The sequence below is a fragment of the Octodon degus genome, unplaced genomic scaffold (assembly GCF_000260255.1).
Source record: "Octodon degus isolate 3935 unplaced genomic scaffold, OctDeg1.0 scaffold00009, whole genome shotgun sequence".
Taxonomy (NCBI): Eukaryota; Metazoa; Chordata; class Mammalia; order Rodentia; family Octodontidae; genus Octodon; species Octodon degus.
The window spans coordinates 19,329,391-19,336,042 of NW_004524585.1; positions in this window are offsets into that span (position 1 = coordinate 19,329,391).

A 6,652-nucleotide genomic window follows, 5' to 3' on the forward strand; every position below is an offset into this window, starting at 1 on the left:
CCTGTTTCTGTCCTATTTTCTATTTGTTTTTTCTTCTGTTTTTACTCTCAAAATAAAATAAAGTTGAATTTTGAAAAAGTCATTGTGATATTGAATATCAAAAAGAGTTTTCCTTCATATGTTCTTCTAAGGGTTCTACAGTTTCTGGTCTTGCAGTTTTTATTCTTCTGTTAATCAATTTTTCATAAGTCTCAATGATTAGTATTCGTTTTTGTATTCAGTCATCTAGTTTTCTTTTTCTTCATTTTTTATTTCATTTTATTTTTTAAAAAGTGTACAAATTAGAATTGAGACCGAAAATATTAAAATTGATACAGAATAGTTGGCTAGTTTTCTAAGAAAATAAAGAGAAAATCGTTTTCCCATGGTGGATGTCTGACATCTTTATAAAATATTAATTATATTTTCAAAATGAGTTTTTAGGAGTTTTTATACTTTTACATTGGTCTTTATTTTTTGTTTGTGTTTTTTGTTTGGTTATTTTTCCTGTACAATATTATTTTGCTTATTGCATCTTTATAAATGAGTATAAGTTCATGTGTTGCTTCTAGTTTTGTTTTGTTTTTTCATCTTCAAGATTAATTTTGATATTAATTTAGCTTTTATTGTGGTCCCATGAATTTTTATTTTTTTTCTCTCTGTGTGAAAAATTAACTTAGGATTTTCATGAGCAAATGTGAAAAATACAGGTAATTTTTATGTTTGACATTTTAACAACATTAATTGTTCTCATTAATGAATGTGGAGTTTCCTTTCATTTGTGTTGTCTTTAAGTAGTTAACCAGTTTTTGATTTATAGATCTGACTTTTTAAAAATAAATTGATTCTCAATTTTTAAATTCTTTGTAATTCTATTATAAATGTGTGGTGTCAGTGTTCAACTTTGTTTCCTTTTCCTAGGTTCTCTCATTGATGCACTCCTTTTGATGTATTATATTTTTTGTTGGGATGAGAAACAGGTGAACAGCTTGGGGAGCAGTTGGTCCTTTTCGGTTATCCAAAGGACATTACCTGAAGAGACTTTCTCCTGTCATTAGGTTATGCCACCTTGGGAGAGCAGTTACACGATAACAGAAAATGTTCTTCACTTTTACAATGTGTCTATTGTTGGATCATTTTCTCCCAAGAAGTGGTGAAAATTCTCTGCTGGAATCCTGGACAAGCACAAGATATTAACGTGTGGCTAGTGATAAATCAGCACACTACAGGAAAAGGAGAAGAGAGACTGATTGCTGCTTTCTTTCACCACATTGGCTTATTCATTTTATAGACAAAGCCAATGCATACTTATAAAATTGCCTTCTACAAAATACATGAAATTATCTTTCTTTACTTTCTACTTTCACTTGAATATAATACAGAGTGCATAAAATTTAAGGTTACACTCTATATATTTTATTATAGAAATTATTTCTATTTTATAGAAATGTTCTTCTTGGGCTGGGAAGATAGCACAGTGGTCCAAATTCCTGCCTGGCAAGCACAAGGACCTGAGTTCCATCCAAGGTATCACATGCTGAGTGCGTAGTGCTTAACCCGAAACAAGGGTGGTAGTGCACACTTGTAATCCCAGCGCTGGGGAGGCTGTAACAAGAGAATCACTCAGAGTCCAAGCTATGTAAGGAGACCTTATATCAAATAAATAAATAAATGAATGAATAAATAAATAAATAATTGTACAAAAAGAAATGTTCTCCCTAATCATATCATTGTCTTACAGAAAATAATTTTTGTAGCTGATCTAGACAAAACAATATTCCTTCTTTTTTAATGAATGGATATTTTGCTTATTTATTTTTATATTAATTTTATTGAGAAAGAAGTAGCAATGAGACAGTTTCAAAACAGGTTAGTAGGACAGTTACAATAATTAATACATTGCATATTGTCTTTGTAGTAGCTATTCATAGTACAAGATACAGACATGATATCTTGTCTAAACACTATTAGTTCAAAACATTCTTCTCATTGAACTAAGAGAAAGTAGCTGTATATCTATGAAAACTATTTTGTATATACAGATATATATTTTTTACTACAAAATAGTGCTTCATTTGTATCCCTTTTTTATTTACTTTTCTCAGAGATTGGTATTCCATTGCCATTCATATATTGTAGATGCCTGAATTCAGCAAAGTAATCCAATATAATCAAGTAGTCCATAATAGTAATGGGGTATATGCATGACTAGCAATGTCAGAAGTTGGCTGAGATGAGCCTTTTAAAGTTCAGCATATTAATATGGTTTTGCTTTTTATACCTCATGCTTATGCTTTTCTGTTGGATGGTTAAGACCAAGAGAAAGCAAGACCTACATAACAAAAAATGTAACTTTTGTATCTGACAGGATTAGACAAATCCCCTCAGTATTTACCCTGAAACCCTGTGCAGCAGTTTGTAAATCTTTTGTCAGTGTCAGCCATGTGGATGAGTCATGGCCATTGCTTGACCAATTTGCTCTCTGTGAAATCCTGAGAGAATGTTTTCTCTCCATGTGACTCTCCTTAGGCACACTACATCTTTAACCACTTTCTATGTCCCCAAAATCTCCTTGATCTGAAACATGCATGAACCAAGTTTTCTTTTAAATTTTTATTATGTTTATTAGTACAGCAAATAAAATTTGGGGACTCTTGGTGTATATTTGTATGCAGACAGAGTTTCCTAATTTTTCTTTGTCAATAAAACTTCAACACATTTAACATTTAAAAGTTATAATGTGTGGAGTACACTGAAAAATAGACTTACAGTGATAGATTCTTTTTGCATTACTAATTTATATACTACTAATTTATTTACTCAGACAAGATGTTGAAGAAAGATTAATTCAATTTTGCTCAAGTTTAGAAAATGACTGAATCATGTCCACCCAAACAAATTCAAATTCAATACATAGCAAATGATTAATAATTCAATTGATCTCAGTTTGCAATGTTGGTTGACTTAGTGATATACTCAACAACAGAATGCAGACAACTAAAATAAACTTTTAAGTGATGAAAAGGAGACACAAGACACAGGGTTAATAATCAGATTAGTAAGGAAGAGTGAATACAGGCCTGCATATTTTCTCAACCTGTCCTTGTTCTAGATTTCTTCTCTTTGACCTTCTAAATCTACCTCTTGTATATCTTTTCTCTTCTAAGTTTCTAAATCTGGAATAGTGTAATTTCATCAGCAAGCTTGTTTTCACTATACGTGTAGGTTGCATTTGCCAAATATTTTAAAGGAGAAGAAAAGAATCCCTTGACCTACCAATGGTAACAGGCCACTTTTCTTATTTTTCTAGGTTTTATATCATAGTACCATCATAACATTTTGGTTCTTGGAAAATATCTTAATTATTTCATTATTAATAGTCTTTGTTTGATTCTTTCTCTGCTTTTCCAAGGAAATAATCAAATTATTCACTCATATAGAAGCAGTACAAATGACAGATTAACATTTTATTAAAAAGATGGTAAGAAGCAAAGTCACAAACTAACAACTTTTAAATCACTTCTGACCCTTTTTCCTGACATTATAACTCTTTCCTCCATCTCTTTGTCCCCTTCACCTTGACAACAGATCTATCTTACTGTTTCCTGTTACCTTTCTTGTACTTTGCCCTTTCATCTATACTTCATGTTTCCCATCTAAGTCAAACTATTTACGACGTGCTATGTGTATGCACTAACTTCTTGCTTGGAGTGTAATCATTCTGTACTACTCCAAACATGTACTAGTAACAATAAATTTTAAAAAAGAAAAAGGAAAAACTTTAGTGAACACAAATAGGAGGTGGGGAGATTGTTCCGTAGAATAAACGCTTCCTTGGCAAGCTCAAGGGTCTCAGTTCAATCGCCAGTTCCACAAAAAAAAAAAAAAAAAAAAAAAGAGCCTGGATTAAGAAAAAGTGTGTGTGTGTGTGTGTGTGTGTGTGTGTGTGTGTGTGTGTGTTTATACAGTATATATATATATATATATATATATGACTTTTACCCATCCCATTTATTAAGGCATAAATTTGTCTCAAAATATTCCTAAACGGAATTGCACACTTTGCAATTCACTGTTTAAGAGAACAAAGAAAATTCCTTGAAGAAATTTGACTGATCATGAGATAAGAGCCAACAGGAATTTTGTAAGACCATCATTAAAATTTTATAATCCTAGGCAAGTCATTCAACAAATAACTTAAAATAAGTTTAGACTAGGTTTGTAGCCAAATTGTATACCATATAGTTAGCATTGGTCAGTCCCTAGGTTAAATACAAGCACATAAGTACACAGAAGACTAAATAAATCAATGGTTAATAGGGCTTTACTTTGCTAAATTTTAAAAACAAGTACATTGTTTTATTTTATTTTATTTTTTGTTGGGATAAATACTTGTTTTAAACTTTAACTTGTGGGTTTTTTTTTCCCATAATTTTATTGAGAAACAAATAGCAATGAGATAGTTTCAAATGAAATTGGTAGGACAGTTTCAATAATTAACACATTGCACACATTCTTCTTAGTGGTTAATTGCCACACAAGACGCAGACTTGATATCCTATTTACAAACACCATTAGAACAAATCCCTCTATTCATTAAGAGAATGTAACTATATATCTATCTTAACCACTTTGAATACACAGATACAAAATGGCCATTCACCTGTATCCCCTTTTTTTGTTAAGTTCCATCATTTAAATATTATAGGTGTGTAAACTCAGCAAAATATTCTATAAGAGTTCAGTAGTCCATAATAGTATTGGGTCTTCCACTTCACTGGCAATGTCAGAAATTGTTGACCTGAGTCCCCTAGGGAAAGAGGTATAATAGAAAGCTATATAATCAACAGGAGAATATTTTACATTAAATGCAATCTACTGAGTGTTTGATAACTTTTACACTATTCTGTATCATGAAATTTTATTCTGTCAAGTTCCTTATTTTCCGGTGTCACACATTGCCATTAGAGAAGAGTCTCTTAGACAGAACTGCCCTACAATCACAGCAGGAGATGGCCAAACATCTTTTTGAAATGGTTCAGAGGCTAATGATGACTTGTGTCTGAGAAGAACTCCTCTCAGTCTGCTGGAAGCTGAGGTGATGGCCAGATTCTGTTTCCTCTTAGAAAAACTATTCTTAACCCCTCCACCCTGCCAACTGGATAGGAAGGACAGAACAACTTGCCTCACAAGGCCAAGAAGTAGTAACTTTGTAAACTGAGCATAGCTGTAATTCCTCAGTCTCCAAATTTCTAAAGTAATATTCACAACATTTACTCTTGCTATTGACATTAATTCTAGTATAAACATTATTATTATTATGCTAAGTTTATAAAGTATAGTTGGTCGCTTCTCAGTGAAATCTTCCAAAATGAAGTGGCTCTTCAAAATCAGTTTTGATGTTCTCTGCTCACTGTCTAACCACTCATTAAGAGTGGTTTTCACATACACTAGTTTTGAACTTTTCATTTGTAGAGCATTTTCCACTTTAGTTTTCTTTACTGTCTTGAAAGCTGTACCAATATTTGACAAGGTTTACAAAGTAATAATTTGTTTAATTTGCCTTACTGCCACCATCAAGGCAGGAGCAACCAAATAAAGGTGGTATATCTTGACTATTTCTTTTTATAAAGGTAAACAAAAGTACCAACTGTATTTTTCATTGGAATATAGCTGAAAAATTATTATCAGAAATTATGTAAATTTAGCTTTAGAAATTAAGCAAGTCTATAGTATTATAGTACTGTCGACTGGAACTATCTAGGTCATAATTATATGGTTGAAGACGCAATTCATAATTAGCTACCAGTTACAGTAAGTTATAAGAAAGTTTTTTGCATACTTTTGTTAAGACTAATCATTCATACAATTCTTAAATGAATATTTACTTTTTTCTGAAAATTATCCAAAAAAAGCTAAGAGGCTTATTATATTAACTCCATAATTCATGTGAGATTATTTGCACAACTTACAATGAAGCTTTCCTCCTTCATGCTAAATCTGTAAAAGATAATTGTAGGATATAATCATAGAGCTTAGCAAACAAAGAACCCCTAGAAATAATTGTTGTCCTTGCCCTCTACACACTGAGGTTGAGGTCAAAAAGATTAAGTGACTTGCTTGTTCAAGGTCCTACAACTAACTGGTGCATAGAACTCAGTGGTCCTGACATTATAATATTGTGTTTATGATCTATTTAATAGCTTTCTGTGCAAGCACAGTAAACAGCATAATCACTTCATCACAAGGGTACATTGATTCAACAAGTCAAATAGAACCCAGCTTAAAAGATGCCTTTTATGAAAGACGTTTACCTTATCCTTGTTTACACAGCAAACATTGAGGAGTGAATTACAAAACTGTAAGCTGCGTGAATCAATTTTGATGAAAAACAAATACAAAAATTCAAAACAAATTCTAAATATTTTAAGTACATAAACATAATAAGTAACATAACTCAGAAATCTATGGTATTGTATTTGTCACTAAATGAAAAGGAAGGTAACTCAAACTTCCGAATATGCAGTCAACTTATGCAAAGATTAAGACAGTAGAAAATAAAGCCAAATAATGAAAAAGTCCATTGTGATCATTAAAGTTGAGGAGGTCCTTTATTGTAACACCAGAATAGAGGTGACAGTTATTGTTTTAACTTTATAAATCAGAAAAAAAA